This window comes from Haliaeetus albicilla, chromosome W (assembly GCF_947461875.1).
Source record: "Haliaeetus albicilla chromosome W, bHalAlb1.1, whole genome shotgun sequence".
Lineage (NCBI taxonomy): Eukaryota > Metazoa > Chordata > Aves > Accipitriformes > Accipitridae > Haliaeetus > Haliaeetus albicilla.
In genome coordinates this window covers 17,408,320-17,428,259 of record NC_091515.1, presented here as the reverse complement: position 1 = coordinate 17,428,259, position 19,940 = coordinate 17,408,320, and the positions used below count along the sequence as shown (strand labels likewise).

At 43.8% G+C, this 19,940-nt stretch overlaps 1 long non-coding RNA gene across 1 annotated transcript in view; it reads right to left on the bottom strand.

The window, feature by feature from the left end:
- LOC138683504 (uncharacterized) overlaps window positions 1-19,940 on the bottom strand; it is a 612,710-nt gene that overhangs the window by 501,893 nt on the left and 90,877 nt on the right. The gene's annotated exons all lie outside the window — the stretch shown is intronic.

Here is a 19,940-nt window from a genome sequence, read left to right as displayed (position 1 = left end):
CAGTATCGATGTAACCAATCACTGCTTATGCTTGTGCGCGTGGACACCAAATGCTTGCATGCAGCAGCCAATCAAAGCTTCTAAACAACTTAGAGAATTGTATAAGAATGATCAGCTAAGCTCAATAAAGGGACGACTTTAATCATCATATTGGTGTTCTATCGTCCGGGCCCCGCACGGAATAATCCCTAAACCCTACATCTGAGAGGCATTTGGAGAGGTATGTGGAATGATTGCTGGAGGTGACTTATCAATATGACACCACCACCCCTCCCCCTTAAGGGAAGGTAAACCTCCAGGGTGGAATGCAGTGGATATGCAAGAAATCTGCTCCATAATAATTCCCTAAGCAACATAACCTGCAACCTTAGATGTTAGCAACACCAGGGGAGCTTGGTATGCTGAATCTAAGAGAAACAACACGGAGGGTGGAGCGGAGACACCGTGGCCAGGCTCTGTGATATCACCACAGGGATAGGGAACTGGAACAAGAATGGAAGGTGCCTGCATTGAATCCACTGAAGCAAGGAGGTGAAATAATGGGGGTTCTGTCAATGCTATTGTCTTACTTCTGATTTATATCATAAGTGCCCAGTTCTGGAGTAGTGACATGCTAAATCATGTTCTCTGGGTGAACTTTGCTCATTATAATACCAAAACACACCTCCATCCTAAAGGCTACCTGCCTCCAAGGTGCGACCACCCCTCACTGAGCATGCGTTCTGAATTTTCTCTAGCATATACCTTTAAAAGCAAAGCGAGAGAACTTTATACCAATCAAAATAAAGGTATTTATGACTAGAGTCACTCAAGCTCCACCTAAAAAAATAAGAAAATATAAAAGGGCTTAAGAGAGGAGGAATGCTAGGGAAGATACAATCATAGACAAGTCGGGAGGACATCACTGACTTCTGGGATCAGTCAATGGGCTGAACCTCTCTTCCCCCGCATAGGGATGCCTATTGGGTAAGATTCGAACCCTCGGTTATACCAAGTGCTTCCCCAGGAAACTTAGAAATCTCTACAGAGTTTTTCCATAATTTAGTGTGCTTATAGTCGACTGTATTATTATTTGCACATGCTTTGCAGACAGTGTATTTATCACCAGCAATCCAAAAGAGCCTGTACTGTTGCTTTAATAAGCTGCACTACTCATTAATCTAGTCCTGATAGTTTGTTAACCCAACCAAACTCCCTAAGTCTGGTAATTCTCGTGCATTGAACGTGGCTAAGCCGAGAGTGCAGTATGCTATTAGTGCATCCGTCATCGTGATAGTTCAGCATATTGAACGCGACTGGACTTATAGTGTTGAATTGGACATCACTCATAATTTAAACCTAGCTGCCCCCAGCCACTCTGACATCTGAGGATAAGCTGGAATGCAAGGGGGTTTATTTTCTGCTAAACTTCTTTACCCTTAAACGCAACAAGGTAAAACATTAGGTGTTTACTGATGCAGCTCTAGAGAGATGTAAAACAGTGCACTCAAGCAGGTAAAATGCTGCTGAAAATAATTTTGAAAACATTGTAAGGGGAAATACCGAATCATCATTCAAGGCCTCTTTTCTGTGATATGGACATTGCTGACATTATTGGTGACACTAAGTTAGTATTAGCCAACATGACTTAGTGGCATAAACCTTGGGCTTAAAATAAGCTGGAAGTCTTTTTAGAGATGTCCCCCAACTGAAACTATTTTCTGGGAGTGTTACCCACCTTCAGCTGTAGCCCCAAACCTGTTGTTATTGCTACAAAACTCAGCAATGACCAAGTGGCAGTGGAAGAACTGAAGCATTCTACGTAGCTCCAATCTCTCTTTCCCAAACTTCTCTTCCGAACTTTTCTGCTCCTTGCCCAATAACAGAGATGATTTGAAGAATATCTTATTTTTAGATAGGACATCTTCTCATCTCTGCTTAAGAAATTAGTAGTCCTAGTAGTTTCTTTACCTCTGTTCTCACAGTTATAAGCACTGGGAGGTGAAAGCTGTGAATTCAACCCTCACAGACTGAGAGGTGAATGCATATGGAACAGCTGGAAATGGAGAGAGCTGGTGTTTTCAGTCATGGATGCAGTCAGCTGCTTCTTTACCTCAAGTGCTCCCATATGGGGTATGTGGGGTATCCTGCTTTCAGCTGGGATAGAATTAATTGTCTTCCTAGTAGCTGGTACAGTGCTATGTTTTGAGTTCAGTATGAGAAGAATGTTGATAACACACTGATGTTTTCAGTTGTTGCTAAGTAGTGTTTAGACTAAAGTCAAGGATTTTTCAGCTTCTCAAGCCCAGCCAGCAAGAAGGCTGGAGGGGCACAAGAAGTTGGCACAGGACACAGCCAGGGCAGCTGACCCAAAGTGGCCAACAGGGTATTCCATACCATGTGACGTCTCATCTAGTATATAAACTGGGGGGACTGGGGGCGGGGGGATCGCTGCTCAGGAACTAACTGGGTGTCGATTGGCGGGAGGTGAGCAATTGCACTATGCATCATTTGTACATTCCAATCCTTTTATTATTACTGCTGTCATTTTATTAGTGTTATCATTATCATTATTAGTTTCTTCTTTTCTGTTCTATTAAATTGTTCTTATCTCAACCCACGAGTTTTACTTCTTTTGCCGATTTTCTCCCCTATCCCACTGGGTGGGGGTGAAGTGAGTGAGCAGCTGTGTGGTGCTTAGTTGCTGGCTGGGGTTAAACCACGACATGGGGACCTCGGCAAACTGATAGTGCCAAATAATTCAGTGTCATGCTATTGAGTCAACATGATCCATTTTAAGGAAAGCACAGAGATAAATACATGTTATGCAGGCAATGGAAAACTTTAATTGAGGTGGGGAGTCCTCTCTCCATTCCCCTTCTGCTTAATCATGCATTGTAATTTGCTTAGGAAATTACAACATATATATAAACCAGTGCTGCAACATGTATGGCACCTGATATATGTATTTATGCAAAAAAATGTGACACTAGGAAAAAAATGTAACTGCTTATTCTAATAGCATGTTATGCAATAACAATAGGGTTTAAATTCCCTGTAAGAGACAGGACAAGGAAGCCCAATCTTGTTCTCCCCTGACTGATTACAGTGTGTGCCAGGATGCAGCCAGACACTGTACACCCTGCAAGCTCCAGCAGACCACCAGAGGGGGTGAACTCAGATCCTTGGCTTGACACTGCAGATAGGTGCTTTCCGTTTCTCCAGAATGAAACACTTGTGTACTTGGACTTTAAGAGAAGTCCCTGGGCACCTCGTTCTCCATCCCACTGTGTTTCTGGCAAAGCAGGACTCCAGAAGAGTAACACCAAGTGATGGAGCGAGAAATGTAGTATTAAAATATTTCTGTTTGGGGCATGTATTGGCTTTGTGTGGCAAGGTTTTGGTAGCGGGGGGGTTACAGGGGTGGCTTCTGTAAGAAGCTGCTGGAAGCTTCCCCTGTGTTCAAGAGAGAGCCTATACCAGCTGGCTCTAAGACGGACCCGCTGCCGGCCAAGGCCGAGCCAATCAGCGATAGTGGTAACGCCTCTGTGATAACATTTTTAAGAAGGAAAAAGTTGGGACGGAGAGAAACAGCCGCCGGAGAGAGGAGTGAGAACATGTAAGAGAAACAACCCTTTGGACACCAAGGTCAGCGAAGAAGGAGGGGGAGGTGATGCTCCAGGCGCCGGAGCAGAGATTCCCCTGCAGCCCGTGGGGAAGACCATGGTGAGGCAGGCTGTTCCCCTGCAGCCCATGGAGGTCCACGGTGGAGCGGAGGTCCACGGTGGAGCAGATCTCCACCTGCAGCCCGTGGAGGACCCCACGCCGGAGCAGGTGGGTTCCCGAAGGAGGCTGTGACCCTGTGGGAAGCCCACGCTGGAGCAGGCTCCTGGCAGGACCTGCGGATCTGTGGAGAGAGGAGCCCACGTTGGAGCAGGTTTTCTGGCAGGACGTGTGACCCTGTGGGGGACCCATGCTGGAGCAGTGTGCTCCTGAAGGACTTCACACCGTGGAAAGGACCCATGCTGGAGCAGTTCGTGAAGAACTGCAGCCTGTGGGAAGGGCCCACGTTGGAGAAGTTCGTGGAGGACTGTCTCCCATGGGTGGGACCCCACGCTGGAGCAGGGGAAGAGTGTGAGGAGTCCTCCCCCTGAGGAGGATGAAGTGGCAGAAAATAACGTGCGATGAACTGACCGTAAACCCCATCCCCATCCCCCTGTGCCACTGGGGGGTTTGGTAGAGAATCCGGGAGTGAAGTTGTGCCTGGGAAGAAGAGAGGGGTGGAGGGAAGGTGTTTTGAGATTTGGTTTTATTTCTCATTACCCTACTCTGGTTGATTTGTAATAAATTGAGTTAATTTTCCCCAAGCTGAGTCTGTTTTGCCCGTGACAGTAATTGGTGAATGATCTCTCCTGTCCTTATCTCAACCCACAAGCTCTTTGTTATATTTTCTCTCCCCTGTCCAGCTGAGGAGGGGGGAGTGATAGAATGGCTTTGGTGGGCACCTGGCATCCAGCCAGGGTCAACCCACCACAGGGCAATAGAGTACATACTTGTTTCTCATCTACACCAAACAGATCAATATCTCACTTGTTAATTTACTAATGTGACTGCACAGCTAGGTGGATGTCAGTGATCTTCAAACTTGAGAAAAGGAGCATATAACTGTTTCTTAAATAAATATATATATATATGAGAGACAAAAACCACTGAGACACTCTGGCACTGTAAGGTATGGAGCGGCGGGGTAGTTCTGTATGTTAGGGAGTGTTATGACTGTCTAGAGCTTGATGATGGTGATGAAAGGGCTGAGTGTTTATGGGTAAGAATCAGGGGAAAGGCCAACAAGGCAGATATCATCATGGGAGTCTGTTATAGACCATCCAACCAGGATGAAGAGGCAGATGAAATATTCTATAAGCAGCTGGGAGAAGTCTCACAATAACTAGCCTTTGTTCTCATGGGGGACTTCAATTTACCAGATGTCTGCTGGAAATACAATACAGCAGAGAGGAAACAGTCTAGGAGGTTCCTGGAGGGTGTGGAAGATAACTTCTTGACACAGCTGGTGAGTGAGCCAACAAGGGAAGGGCCACCCTTGGACTTATTGTTTGTGAACAGAGAAGGATTTGTGGGTGATGTGATGGTTGGAGGCCATCTTGGGCACAGCAATCATGAAATGATAGAGTTTTCAATTCTTGGAGAAGTAAGGAGGGGGGTAAGCAGAAGTGCTACCTTGGACTTCTAGAGGGCAGACTTTGGCCTGTTTAGGGCCTGGTTGACAAAATCCCTTGGGAGGCAGTGCTGAAGGGCAAAGGAATCCAGGAAGGCTGGACATTATTCAAGAAGGAAATCTTAGAGGCGCAGGAGCAGGCCGTCCCACTGTGCCTGTGGCAGTATACGCACCCCCGTGACAGGAATGAAACTTCTCCAGGCAGGGAGAAGAGAAAAAAACAAACACCAAACCCTAGAGGCCGCAGGCTGAAAATTGAACTTGTTACAAATATTTTGATAAGTTAAATTTTTATTTTATATAAGCTGGGTTTGATCGAAAGGTAAAGATTGTAGAATATAGGGGTTTGAAGCTTGCAATGTAGTCATAGAAGCTTAGGAACATACAAAATGTGTTGTATACAATCATAAGAAAATAAGTATTGTCTAAAATTAGTTAACCATAGAAACTTCGACTGATTTGTTAGTTTGTAGTGTTTTGTCCTAAGAAACTAAGAGAGATCGTTATGGACCTTAGTTCTGTTGCTTAGAAACCCCACTTTGATCAAGATCCCAGTTAGTGGAATTAAGTAAGATTAACCAATGAATGTTTTAGTATAAGAATATTGATAAGGTGGTGTGACTGAAGGGCCAATCATTAGAAATGTTAAATTTAAGAATTAACATTGAATGTACTTTTTATGTAATCTAATACATGATGGCGAAAATCGTACTTCGCAGAATCACATAAGAGAGGTCAACTATCGGACAAAGTGAGGAAGACTATGGAAGACCACCAGAGGGCTTCTGAAGACCACCAGAGACTTCACCACACCTGCATAGAGGGACATTTACATATGCTAATGATTTATCGGACAGTTGATGATTATGTATGACATTTCCCAGAAATTTAGTGAATATGTATAACAGGTGTGTATTTAACCTGCATGATTAAACCAGACAGGTGCACACACTAGGTGGAGTGATCCCCTGTGTGCCCAGCGCTGCAATAAAGAAGTGCCTGCTTCTTAACTTCTCATTGCTGTTAAGGAGTTTTATTCCGGATTTCGGTAACAAACTGACCAATTGAGACGTGCCAGGCGCACTGAGGTGACCTTTTGGCCAATAGGGATTAAATGACCACAGATCAGATTCGACGGGTATAAACGGGGTCCTGCCAGAGGACATGTGGGAATCAATCCTCCTTGGAGCAGCAGATCTGCAGTCGGGGACTCCCCCTTGGGTCAGGGCACCGCCTGAGGTAACTCCTCGAGGGAGAGAGCCTTCATCTTTTAGGTGAGTGATACACGGTGTTTTGGAGCCATCATTTTAAATCTTAAGAATTCTTGGCTGTATAGTATTAATTCCCTTTACATCATTGAGCCTGTGGTTTACAAAAATGTTACAAGAGCTCTAACTAACTTTTTACTGAAGAATAAATCTGAGCTTTAACACCTGTTGGATTTGATTGTGCGTGTCTCCATAACAGTGCCAAGAGACGAGCCGACAGGGAAGACAACCAGCCTGGCTGAACAGAGAGCTTTGGCTGGAACTCAGGAAAAAAAGGGAGTTTATGACCTTTGGAAGAAGGGGCAGGCAACTCAGGAGGACTACAAAGATGTTGTGAGGTTATGCAGGGAGAAATTTAGAAGGGCCAAAGCCCAACTAGAACTTAATCTGGCTACTGTGGTAAATGACAATAAAAAATGTTTCTATAACTACATTAGCAACAAAAGGATGACTAAGGAGAATCTCCATCCTTTATTGGATGCGGGGGGAATATAGTGACAAAGGATGAGGAAAAGGCTGAGGTACTGTGAGAGACTGAAAGAGTTAATGTCTCAAACACTGTGGTGGGTTAAGTTCTGCTTAAAGACAAACCCTGCACAGCAAGGAACCAAGGTGAAAAGCCCATCAGCTCAGACATCAGCAACAGGAGGGGGAGGGCATGCTGGAGGGTGCGCAGCTCCCTGTTCTGATAAGCTGTTCTGATACAAAGATCAAACAATGACCATGTCTGCAGGGAAGAAGTTACTCCCCAAACGACCCCCAAACCCAAAGGCTCACAAACTGCTCATTAGCCTGACAAGTTCGGGTGTCCGCCCAAAGGAGGGGCAAGGATGATAAAAGGACACAAATTGAAGCCCCAGGCATGCAAGCCCACCAAAACTGGACCCCTGGGCTGACTGAACCACCACTGGACCCAGAACCGGTGAAATCTTTCTCTCTTCCTTTTTCTCTCTCTGTCGTCTTCTCTCTTTCCTTTTCCACAATCCCTACACCTCATCCCTTTAAGACATTGTCGTGGTTTAAGCCCATCCGGTAAGAAAGCACCACGCAGCCCCTCCCTCGCTCGCTCCCCACCCCCCGGCCAGGATGGGATGAGGATAAAATATAAAGGCAGGTTCGTGGGTCGAGATAAGGACTGGGAGGGATCACTCACCACTTATGGTCATTGGCAAAAGACAGGCTCAACTTGGGGAAGAAACAAAATCAATTTAATTTACTACAAATCAAATCAAAACAAGGATATTAAGAAGTAAAACCAAACCTTAGAACACCTTCCCCCCATCCCTCCCTCCTTCCTGCCTCAACTCCACTCCCATCTCTCTCTCTACCTCCTCCCCCCGGTGGCGCAGGGGGACGGGGGATGGGGGATGGGGGTTGGGGTCAGCTCACCACACATTGTCTCTGCTGCTCCTTCCTCCTCGGGGAGGACTCCTCACTCTTCCCCTGCTCCAGCGTGGGGTCCCTCCCACAGGAGACAGTCCTTCACAAACTTCTCCAACGTGAGTCCTTTCCGTGGGCTGCAGTTCCTCACAAACTTCCTGGCGTGGGTCCTTTCCACGGGCTTCAGTTCTTCCCGAACTTCCCTGGCATGGGTCCTTTCCGCGGGCTGATCTTCAGGCACAAACTGCCCCAGCGCCGGCTTTCCCATGGAGTCACGGCCATCTTGGGGGGCCTCCGCTCCACTGCTCACCTCCATGGGCTGCAGGGGGACAACCTGCCATCTCACCACGGGCTGCAGGGGCATCCACCTCCTCAGGTGCCCCTCCTCCCCCTCCTTCCTCACTGACCTCGGTATCTGCATAGGTGTTCCTCTCACATTCCAATCCCCCTACTCACTATCAGTTCCCCTTCTTAAATATGTTATCCCAGAGGCGCTACCACTGTCACTGATTGGGTCTGGCCTGGGCCAGAGGAGGGTCCGACTTGGAGCCGGGGAAGTTTCTAGCAGCTTCTCACAGGAGCCACCCCTGCGGCCCCTCCCCCGCTACCAAAAAAAAAAAAAAAACACCCCATGCCACGCAAATCCATAACAGACATAAAACCGTTGACCAAGTCTGAGACTGGGAGTGGATCCAGCCGCCCCTAGGCCCTTCTCTGAGGAGGAGTCTAGAAAGCAAGGGGGTCTGCTCTGAACCTCGTGCCTCGACGGGAGGGATCTCCTTCTTCCCTGAATTGATGTATATGGTTACCCTGGGTTACACGGTTTACAGAAGTAGTCTTATGCCAATTCCTGTTGTGAGAAATTCTGCCACCTACTATCACGCCTCCCCAGTTCAGTTTGCTTCTGTCATAAATAAAATATTTAACTGATCGATTGGTGTTGTTTCACCTTAATTTAACCCAAGGGAATTTCGAATTAAACACGACTCCCTGGTCTGTCCAGTCTGGGTCATGACAGATGCCAATTTAGATGTCCCGTCCCACTCGGTGGTCTCAAGGGAGGTGATCTTTTAGATATTCTGTTGCCGCACACAGAAGTCATGACAATGACACAGGAGGACAGGGAAAATTTTAACACCCCATTTCGCTTGGTGAATCCCAGGGCAGGAGTCACGACAATGGCTCCTAAATGCTCAAAATATGTTTTATTTAACGTTGACTTATAACACAAGTGTGGCTAAATTTGGTGTAGCAGATATTTTGAATAAAAAAACTTGACACCTAACAGCGGTAGCAAAATATTCCTAACAACAAGGTAGGAGGAAGAGAAGAGATAAGAGAGAGAGAAGAGAAAAAGGAGAGGTAAGTATCACCACCCTTTGATCCAGCAAGGAAAGAGTCTCGGAAGTAACTGTCTGGATTCCTCAGGCGGTGGGCATGCGCCTGGGCGTTGGTCTCCCCTGCTTTTATACCCTCATCTGAGAGAGCCCTTCCTGCATGTGTTGTGGGGTCTTCTCGAAAGTTCTTGAGGAGGGAGTTGGGGGGGTGGGGGTGTCGCTGATGTCTCCTTATCCCATTTAACTTGTTTACACAACTGCCATGGTAAGGGCCTGTGGCAAAACTCTGAACCTGTGACAAAACATCCGAAATGCAACCACTAGAAAACTTCCCAGAAAAACAATTGCCTTAAAGCCTCTTTGAGGCACAACCACTAGAAAGCCTCCCAGAAACTGTTCACTACCCCACCTCCGCAAGGCACGTCCTGTTTCGGCTGCTTGCGGCTACCTGCTTGGTTGGTTGAGACAAAATGGTTGCCAGTCTCTCACAGTCTCTTGGTCCCTCACAGACGGGTGTACTCTTAGCTGGATAAAAAACTGACTGGATGGCCAGGCCCAGAGGGTTGTGATGAATGGAGTTAAATCCAGTTGGCAGCCGGTCACAAGTGGTGTTCCCCAGGGCTCAGTTTTGGGGCCAGTTCTCTTTAATATCTTTATCAATGATCTGGGCGAGGGGATCGAGTGCACCCTCAGTAAGTTTGCAGACAACACCAAGTTGGGAGGGAGGGTTGATCTGCTCAAGGGTAAGAAGGCTCTACAGAGGGATCTGGACAGGCTGGATCGATGGGCTGAGGCCAATTGTATGAGATTCAACAAGGCCAAGTGCCGGGTCCTGTACTTGGGTCACAGCAACCCCATGCAGTGCTACAGGCTTGGGGAAGAGTTAGTGGCTGGAAAGCTGCCTGGCAGAAAAAGACCTGGGGGTGATGGTTGACAGCTGGCTGAATATGAGCCAGCAGTGTGCCCAGGTGGCCAAGGCGGCCAACAGCATCCTGGCCTGTATCAGAAAGAGTGTGGCCAGCAGGACTAGGGAAGTGATTGTTCCCCTGTACTCAGCACTGGTGAGGCTGCACCTCGAATACTGTGTTCAGTTTTGGTCCCCTCACTACAGGAAAGACATCGAGGTGCTGGAGTGTGTCCAGAGAAGGGCAACAAAGCTGGTGAAGGGCCTGGAGAACAAGTCTTATGAGGAGCAACTGAGGGAACTGGGGTAGTTTAGCCTGGAGAAAAGGAGGCTAAGGGGAGACCTTATTGCTCTCTACAACTACCTGAAAGGAGGTTGTAGCGAGGTGTGTGTCAGTCTCTTTTCCCATGTAACAATTGATCGAATGAGAGGAAATGGCCTCAAGTTGCGGCAGGGGAGGTTTAGATTAGATATTAGGAAAAATTTCTTCACCAAAAGGGTTATCAAGCCTTGGAACAGGCTGCCCAGGGAAGTGGTTGAGTCACCATTCCTGGAGGTATTTAAAAGATGTGTAGATGCGGTGCTTAGGGACATGGTTTAGTGGTAGACTTGGCAGTGTTAGGTTAACGGTTGGACTCAATGATCTTGAGGGTCTTTTCCAACCTAAATGATTCTATGATCCTATATGGCTTGATATCCCTATTGTTTCAACATCCAAAGATGAAGTGGGCCTGGAATCTAGCACAAACCAACCACCACCTGTTTATTAAATAGGAAACCTTTTAAATGACAATGGCTCATAGGAAGCACACCAACACTAGCTTGTGCATTGATTCAACACTAGCTTGATGCACAATCAGCTTGTGCATCTTTTTTTAAATATTTTATTGTATTCATAAAATTCCAGTTTCATTACCAAGAGATCTGGTCATTGTGGATTGACCTTGGGTGGATGCCAGGTGCCCACCAAGCCACTCTATCACTCCCTCTCCTCAGCAGGACAAGGGGGGAGAAAATAAGATGAAAAAGAACTCGCGGGTCAAGATGAAGGCAGTTTAATAAAGAAAAGCAAAGCCCGTGCATGGAAAGCAAAGGAAAACAAAAAGATTTTATTCTCTACTTCCCATCAGCAGGTGATGTCTGGCCACTTCCTGGGAAGCAGGGCTTCAGTACACGTAGTGGTTGCTCTGGAAGATAAATGTAAATAATGAATGGCCCCCCCTTCCGTCTCCCTTTACTTAGCTTTTATTGCTGAGCTGACGTCATGTGGTATGGAATATCCCTTTAGTCAGTTTGGGTCAGCTGTCCTGGCTATGTCCCCTCCCAAGATCTTGCCCACCCCCAGCCTGCCAGTGATGGGGGGAAATGTTGGAGAGACAGCCTTGAAGCTGTGCAAGCACTATTCAGCAGTAGCCAAAACACTGGTGTGTTATCAACACCCTTCTAGCTACCAATGCAGAGCACAGCACTACGAGGGCTGCTATGGGGAAAATTAACTCCACCTCAGCCAGACCCAATGCACTGATGTTGAGCGGGGGGGGGGGGGGGAAGGGAATTATTCAGGTCTCCCTTCTTTGCTCCTGTTAGGAGAAAAGAAAGTCAAAACCAAACCTTAGTAGAATAGTTATACCTGTTGTCCTGTGGAACTTCTATCAGGACTCCTCATAACCCATCCTAAGTCAAGAACTTCTCTTTCTCTCTAAAACAAAAAAGCTTTATGAAGCTATTCTATGTGTTAGGTATCATGAAACTGATTGATTGTTCACAAATGGAAATTATTTGGTGATTTAGACCAGATCTTGCTGCTGAAATGTTAGTAAGCTGATACACTATTAATCATATTAATGATTAATTAATGATTAATATGATTCAGACCAGAATACCTATATTTAAACAATGTATTTATTAAAGGAGTACTTAGGCTGGGTCTCATATTTCAGTGATGCAGAGATAACCAAACCATTTTTTTTTTCTCTTAAAACAGAGTATATTAGCTTTTCTTATTAATTTGCAATGATGTTAGAAGATGATGCTTACGACATGTAAGACAAGCATACCTGATCCTAAATGGGTGCTACCACTGCTCTGTAGCATCAGTGCCTGCAAAGCAGGAAGTACTGAAATCAGGAGGAATTTAAATTCTGGGATGATTTAACTTGGTTTTGTCTTTTTTAAATACTAAAGAAACACTTTTCTCATCTCTACAGCACTAGCTTTATACTATATATTTTTTTTTTTCTGCGAGGAGTGTTCTTCTAAAAATCTCTAACCAAAAAGAGAAGGAAGATACTTTTATTGCATAAGGATGCTTATCTTGCACCAGTTTGCAGATCTTTTCATACCTGGAGACCAAAGCAAAGGCAAGAATGCCAGGCTGGGGCACTGGGTACATCCTGCGGTCCTTACTCAAGCCAAACTCCAATCCACCATGTCACTATAGTGTTTTGTAGTATAACCACCTGTGGGACAAGATCAAATTTGGACGTCACAGACTGCACAAATACCAAAATGCCAGCTCCTATCCTATCCTATAGACGTTCTACATTTATGACATGGTGCAACAGTTTTTAGTGAAAGGAGGGTGAAGGGGGGGAAACTTAAGGGAGTACAGTATGAGCAGGGTTTGCACAGCAGACAGGAGCTTTCTCACCTGCTTAGTTGCTATCAGCTGGCACAGTTATGTCATATCTGTTACAACTTCCATCACTGTAGTTATAGGTTCAGTTATGATTTGTTTGCATTATTCACAATGTTCCAAACTCTCAGATGGCCCAGCCAGAAGATGAATATTTTTGGCAAAAGTTGCAGTATATATGTGCAATTTTTTGAGCTTTTAACAAAGTTTGAATGAAGGCTGAAATTAAACTGTTCTGCATGCTCCTTTTAAAAAAAAACTTAGGATGGCTGTGATATGCATCAGACTGGCTTCTTCATTTTATTAATGCTTTGATAACAGTGTAGCTCCAGGACTCACACTGTAAGTGCTTTAGGTGTGTGGACAGTCATTTCGTTGGTTGTACAGCACCCAATGTGCCAGGAGGTGTGCCAGGCAAGCATTGGTGCTGAGGGGGTGTGTATAACAGATGACTAGAAAGGAGGAGTGTCAGTTCCATCTTAATCAGATGGGATGTGAGATCCAGCCTGTCTTTGCCTCTGCTGGATGGCTTGTGCAAATTCACACTACCCTAAGCATTTCTGCTCATGCTTTTCTTTCCTGGCATGCTTGTTTCTCCTCCGTGCCCACCCTACTGCAGGACCAGGGGTGGGTTACATTGCAGTTGCCACTTTTTCCTCTACACTACATTTAGCCTTTTCATACTTGTTGGGCAAAGCCCTTGACTAGTGCTTGGACTCTCCCCACTTCTTTCTGCTAAAACTGAACAGATTCTTTGAATACTAATGCTGTGCTTTAGGTTTTCCAAATTCTAAAAGGGACACTAAAATGATGTTAAACTTGCCTTGCTGCTGTTCCTAAACAAACTGCTGTGTCCCATTTCTGTTTGTCTGGCTTGAATAGCAAGCGCAGACTGGTTTCACTTGTAGGTTCTCACTGATGAACTCAGCGTTATTCTTCTTTCCAGAACAGCAGTATTTTTTTAATCATTACAATTGTTAGATTCACCTCATCTTCCTTCTTTCACCCTTTCTAACATTAAAAATAACAATAAACCTGAAATGCATCAATGAAGCACAGACTGTTCCTACGTTGTCTCATTGAACTGTGACACTGTTTAGTCCATGATAGCAAAAGTAAGGTAATACAGTGTCATGGTTTAACCCCAGCCAGCAACTAAGCACCACGCAGCCGCTCACTCACTCCCCCCCATCCAGTTGGATGGGGGAGAGAATCGGGAAAAGAAGTAAAACTCGTGGATTGAGATAAGAACGGTTTAATAGAACAGAAAAGAAGAAACTAATAATGATAACACTAATAAAATGACAACAGCAATAATGAAAGGATTGGAATGTACAAATGATGCGTAGTGCAATTGCTCACCACCCACCGACCAACACCCAGCTAGTCCCCGAGTGGCAATTCCCCGCCCCCACTCCCCAGTTCCTAAACTAGATGGGACGTCACATGGTATGGAATACACCGTTGGCCACTTTGGGTCAGGTGCCCTGGCTCTGTCCTGTGCCAACTTCTTGTGCCCCTCCAGCTTTCTCGCTGGCTGGGCATGAGAAGCTGAAAAATCCTTGACTTGAGACTAAACACTACTTAGCAACAACTGAAAACATCAGTGTTATCAACATTCTTCGCATACTGAACTCAAAACATAGCACCATACCAGCTACTAGGAAGACAGTTAACTCTATCCCAGCTGAAACCAGGACATACAGTAATTGATTTGATGCTTTTAATAATCTCCTGTTTCTATTAAATGTTTTTCTCCATTCCTTTATACAAAACAATTTTGAGATTTTTCATGTCTAAGTAAGTCACAGGTATTGTAACATCATTTTCCACACTTTTACATATTTACTGGGTCTTAAGACTATCGTTTTATTAATATGACAGATACTGATGAAATAGAAATGTGGAACTTGTGCATGGTATAGAACCAGAAGTGGTACACAAAACTGGTATAGAGATATTGTATATTTATATAATGAATTTTTGTTTTGATTATGATAACATCTTGTAGAAATCAGGGCTAATGCAGTTCTCATTAAATTTTCCACAAATTATCTTGAGACAAGTATAAAGTAATTGGGTGTTGAAAAAATGTACTGCAGAAACAGCTCTAGACAAGTACAGTCTGTATTACTCAGGAAGTTGTAACATGCAAATACTTAAAGTGCATCTTTGAAATATAATGATACATAAATTCCTAGTCTAAGCATCATCAGCACAAGGACATTTATTGGCGTGGTTTGAAACATTTTGGGGATAGGGAGCTTTTTTCTTTTTCTCTTTGTTTTGTTAAAGTGAAATATAGCACTAAAAATGCAATGGGGAGCTGGTCTCTGGCTTGGAGAATTCCAGAAAATCCTCATCCTTGTCAATGGCCTGTCAATTTTTTTGTCCTATTGAGTCTGGCTGGAAAACAACACCTTTGCCTAAATACGTACCACTCCTATGAAGAAAATGGTGTATTATTTAGCCCTATACAAATTAGACTATGCTAAGCAGATTGGTAGGTGAGGAGATCATTAAAAGATGAGAAGGGATCACAGAGTCTGTTTTGTTTTGGATGTTCGATTATTCTTTAAAAGGGTACAGAGTGGAAGACATTCACATTTTGTTTTTGTCAAAAGTAAACCAATCCTCTCCTAACCTTCATTTTAGGAGGCTAAATAAACCAACTTATGGAAATGTCTTTGATTCGCCACTTCCTCTCTGAGAGTGGTTGCTGTACATCCCCAGGACACTGCATCTGGAAGGCTTGTGTCCCCCAAGCACCCCAGCCTGCTTGCTTTCCCAAGTTCTTCCTGTGGTTCAGATACATCTGAGATGATCTGGAAAGCTTCTCCCACTGAACCCAATAGCTTTCTGGGAGACATCTGTGCCGCTTCAGGCTAAGCCGGATAAGCAGCAGCCAGAAAACAAAACCTGCTTCAGAAGCGTTAGGTGCACTGGTGGCAATGTAAAATAAAAATCAGAGAGGGATCATGATCATTTCTATTTAAATCATGGTTGTGTGCCTCTGCATGTCCCTGTGAATTTTGGGTTTACTTCAACTGAATGCTAAGTCTTTGAAAATTGGATTTATGTATGGTCATTGCTAATTGTTCATATAAGCATTTGCCAGCAACTGCTAAAAGATCCAGACTCTGCTTTTTACCTTACTTATCTACACTCAGGTTTTTGGAGCTCTCAAGCCAGCCAGGTCCTACATCCAGATATCTTTACCAAAAATCATGCCTTACAGAAAAAATTATGTTATTTTTTCCCCCCCTTCCTGAAATTTTGTCTTTCAGTTCAGTGGGGTTGTGTCTTCGGTTTATGTGGCAAGGTTTTGGTAGCAGAAGGGGCTACAGAGGTGGCTTCTGTGAGAAGATGCCAGAAGCTTCCCCCATGTCTGATAGAGCCAATGCCAGCGGGATCCAAAATGGACCTGCGGCTGGCCAAGGCCGAGCCCATCAGCGATGGTGGTAGCGCCTCTGTGATAACATATTTAAGAAGGGAGAAAAAAACTGCTGCGCAACAGCAGCTGGAAGAGAGGAGTGAGAATATGTGAGAGAAACAACTCTGCAGACACCAAGGTCAGCGAAGAAGGAGGGGGAGGAGGTGCTCCAGGCACCGGAGCAGAGATTCCCCTGCAGCCCATGGTGAAGACCATGGTGAGGCAGGCTGTCCCCCTGCAGCCCATGGATGTCCATGGTAGAGTAGATAGATATCCACCTGCAGCCTGTGGAGGACCCCACACTGGAGCAGGTGGATGTACCCTGAAGGAATCTGTGACCCCATGGAGAGCCCACACTGGAGCAGGTTTTCTGGCAGGACCTGTGACCCCGTGGAGAGGAGCCCACATTGGAGCAGTCCATTCCTGAAGGACTGCACCCCGTGGGAAGGACCCATGCTGGAGCAGTTCATGAAGAACTGCAGCCCATGGGAAGGCCCCACATTGGAGAATTTTGTGGAGGACTGTCTCCCATGGGTGGGACCCTACGCTGGAGCAGGGGAAGAGTGTGAGGAGGAAGGAGTGGCAGAGGCAACCTGTGATGAACTGACCGCAAACCCCATTCCCTGTCCCCCTGTAATGCTCGGGGGGAGGAGGTAGAGAATTCGGGAGTGAAGTTGAGCCCAGGAACAAGGGAGGGGTGGGGGGAAGTTGTTTTAAGATTTGTTCTTATTTCTCATTGTTCTACTCTGATTTGATCGGTAATAAATTAAGTTAATTTTCCCGAAGTCGTGACTGTTTTGCCCGTGACAGTAATTGGTGAGTGATCTCTCCCTGTCCTTATCTTGATCCACACTCCTTTCATTATGTTTTTCTGTCCCCTGTCCAGTTGAGGAGGGGGAGTGTTAGAGTGGCTTGGTAGGGCACCTGGTGGCCAGCCAAGATCAACCCACCACAGGATGTTACTAGCTGGTGGTAATACATTACATTTCCTTTGCCATCACTGACTGCTCACAGGCTGTCACCTTCTACCAGAGTCCCAGGGTATCATATCTTGAAAGTTTAAGTGTTTTTTGATGAAAGGGGCTTTATAAATATGTTTAATAGTATATTTTAGTTCAGTGAGAAACAATGTATTGGATCATTTGTTTCATTAATGTATGAGCCTCAGAACCAACTTAGTCAACGATACAGGGTAAGAATATAAGCTTTGGTTTCTAAAGAACTTGACAAATGAAGTCTAAATTAATGGGAACAAAAGAGATATTTATCTAATTTTCTTTATGCACAATTACTTTCTGTAAATGCTGGGGCTTTGTTTCATGCACTTTCTCTGGTAGTGAATACTGTCAAAGATGCGTTGACAGATAGTGAGGAACTCTTCTACTGCATATACTAGTGGTGCTGTTTTACATATATCAGGTATATCATTTACTGAATGTAGGTTTTTAGATTAAAATATAAATTGGGATATTTAAGGAAATATAAGTAAAAAGCCCTTCAAGGTAACTAAAAGATTCCTTTTTAATTATACCTTTATTATCACAGATTTATTAAAATAATTCTCAGCAAAATTTCCTTCCAAGGAACAGAACACTGAATTAAAAGGAAAGTAATTCTGAATCATGTGCTAAGATATCCAGCAGTGGTTAAATTTAATCGGTAAGCATTGCATCTAATGAGTCCAGTTATGGAGCTACCCAATTAATGTATCCTTGTTATGGTGGAGTTAATCTGAAATAAATGCATGCTACCAAGAAGGAACTAGCTATTTAATCAGCTCTGTTAAGACACTAGGTTTTTTTAATCTGTCACTACCTAAAGCTGCTACATAATGACTAAAATATATCTGTCAGTAAAGACAGGAACTTGATATCAAAGACTGACATCTGTTGTATTACAGGTAATTTCTCTTAAACAATTACAAGGTAAATTTTCTTTGGTATTGGTTTATCCTTTCTAAATTTTTTTAAACAAAACAAATAAAAAGGATGGAACAAAAGCTTGAATGAGTGAGTTTGACAAACTAACACTGAAGAAATCTTATTAATTTAACATTGTTGAATGTGTTGAGTGGCAAAGCAGCTTGGAAACCAGAGTGAGAGAAACAGAAAATTTAAAAATGCTGTAAGCTTTAAATAAAACATAAAAACATTTTGTGTGTGTGTGGGGAGAGGACCATTACACATAAGTCAGTGTTTGATATGTGGCATATAATTACAGGAAGTTTGTAGAAGGTGCCATGATACCTGTCAATTATCAACAGGCAGAAAATGCAGATAACATACATAATTCATCAGCATACTGCCCTTTGTTGTTAAGCTGACTGATTTAGCTCCATAACATAACTGCTTATTCAAAACAAGACATTTAAATTCCAATGAAATACTGTTACCTCTTCAAAATGTGTTCAGTTATTATACTATTCAGATATATATATATATTCATTGCTAAATGTTAGCAAGGAAGACTACAACTACACAAATTTATATGCGCATACAAATCTGTTGTATTATGAGGAAAAAAAGAGGTGTTATCAATATCAGTCAGCGCTTATATTCTTGCATGAGAGAATGTTAGCCAATTCTGACTTTTAATAGAAAACATTTAATAATAAAAATTATTTTAATGTCCTTAACATATTTGTTATTTATTCTGCTAGTCTCACACAAAATATTTTAATAATTGCAAATATACTTTAAAATTAATTAAACAAATATTGTAGAGGTAAATTCAGCTTGATTTCTCCTGCTATAGCCTTTAATTGTGCCTGCTTGAAGTCAGATGGATATTAATAAAAAGCCATCTATCTAGATAAGGGCTAGCAGTAAGTGTGGATCAGATATTGTGTGGAGGGTTTTCATGCTTTTTTCTGAATAGGAGTGTCCTCACTTAAAATAAAAAAAAAAAATTACCAAGATTAAAAAACCCTAATAGAAACACAGAGGTTCTGGAAATTATTAGTATCCATTGCTTGCATATGAAGAGACAGAAAACAGTTCAATGTTTGGAGGGACACAGATCTGAGATACAATAGAAATTTGTGTACAGTATAAAAAACATAAAGAGGAAAGGAATGAACTGCTTTTATTTACTATTTCAGAATACAAGAAGGAGAAGACACTGTGAAAATAAAAGGATAACAAATAGAAAACTCATCAAAGGAAATGACTTCTACATAACAGAAAGGTTTTTGCAGTTGGAGTTCACTCCCACAAGGTGAGTGGGAGAAAAAAGCTCTTTTGTGTAAGTAGGATTTCTACATGGTTTGAACTTTTATGAGTGATGAGTGCATTCACACCCATATATAAAGGATGCTGTGAATGTTCTCATTGTGTATTGTAGGGTTCGGTGTTCGGAAGATCTGGCAATGTCACTGAAAGTTAGAGGGTTAGTCGCAGCCCTATGATGTATCTGTAATCCCGCCTACCCTTGTTAGTATAAAAGGAATTAACTGCGCAATAAAAGGCGGAAGTTGGCGCTCACACTGTGTGTGTTATCTGTCTCTTTCCCTGGTCCGGGCCGACCAGTGATCTAATCGCGGCACCTTGATATGTGGCGAACGCTACAGTGTATGAAGGTCCATGTTACCAAAGCTGCCACTATCCGATGGATGCATTTCCCTTATGAGGAGGTTGTTTGCATTTGCCTGTGCTGGGTCTGATTCTGGATAGGTAGATGCACTACGCACCTAGAGTACACTACATCCTGTGTACTAAATAAGCATAAAAACCTTCCATGAGGCAAATATTTTTTATTCAGAAAATTATTTTC